Below are 762 nucleotides of genomic sequence, written 5' to 3' on the forward strand. Positions count from 1 at the left end.
CTGAGTAGCCTAACTGGGAGACATCCCCCACTAGGTGCAGACCGACACCTCACACCTCACACGGCTGGCTACACCCCTGAGACGAAGCCTCCAGAGCAAGAATCAGACAGCAACACTTGCTGTTCAGCAATATTCTAACTTCTGCAGCCTCCACTGCTGATACCCAGGCAAACAGGGCCTGAAGTGGACCTCAAGCGAACTCCATCAGACCTGCAGCTGAGGGTCCTGACTGTTAGAAGGAAAACTAACAAACAGAAAGGACAACTACACCAAAACCCCATCACTATGTCACCATCATCAAAGACCAAAGGCAGATAAAACCACAAAGGTTTTATCTTTGTGGTTTTTTGGGGGAAAAAGCAGTGCAGAAAAGCTGGAAATTCAAACAATCCGAGTGCATCCCCACCTCCAAAGGAACGCAGCTCATCGCCAGCAATGGAACAAAGCTGGACGGAGATTGGCTTTGACGAGTCGAGAGAAAAAGACTTCAGTTGATCAAACTTCTCAGAGCTAAAGAAGGAACTACGTAATCAGCACAAAGAAACTAAAAACCTTGAAAAAAGACTTGACGAATGGCTAACTAGGAGAACCAATGTAGAGAAGTCCTTAAAAGAGCTGATAGAGATGAAAACTATAACACGAGAACTATGTGACAAATGCACAAGCTTCAGTAACTGACTCGATCAACTGTAAGAAAGAGTATCAGCGATTGAAGATCAAATGAATGAAATGAAGTGAGAAGAGAAGTGTAGAGAAAAAAGA

This window comes from Mandrillus leucophaeus, unplaced genomic scaffold, assembly GCF_000951045.1.
Source record: "Mandrillus leucophaeus isolate KB7577 unplaced genomic scaffold, Mleu.le_1.0 Scaffold1140, whole genome shotgun sequence".
NCBI classification, from domain to species: Eukaryota; Metazoa; Chordata; class Mammalia; order Primates; family Cercopithecidae; genus Mandrillus; species Mandrillus leucophaeus.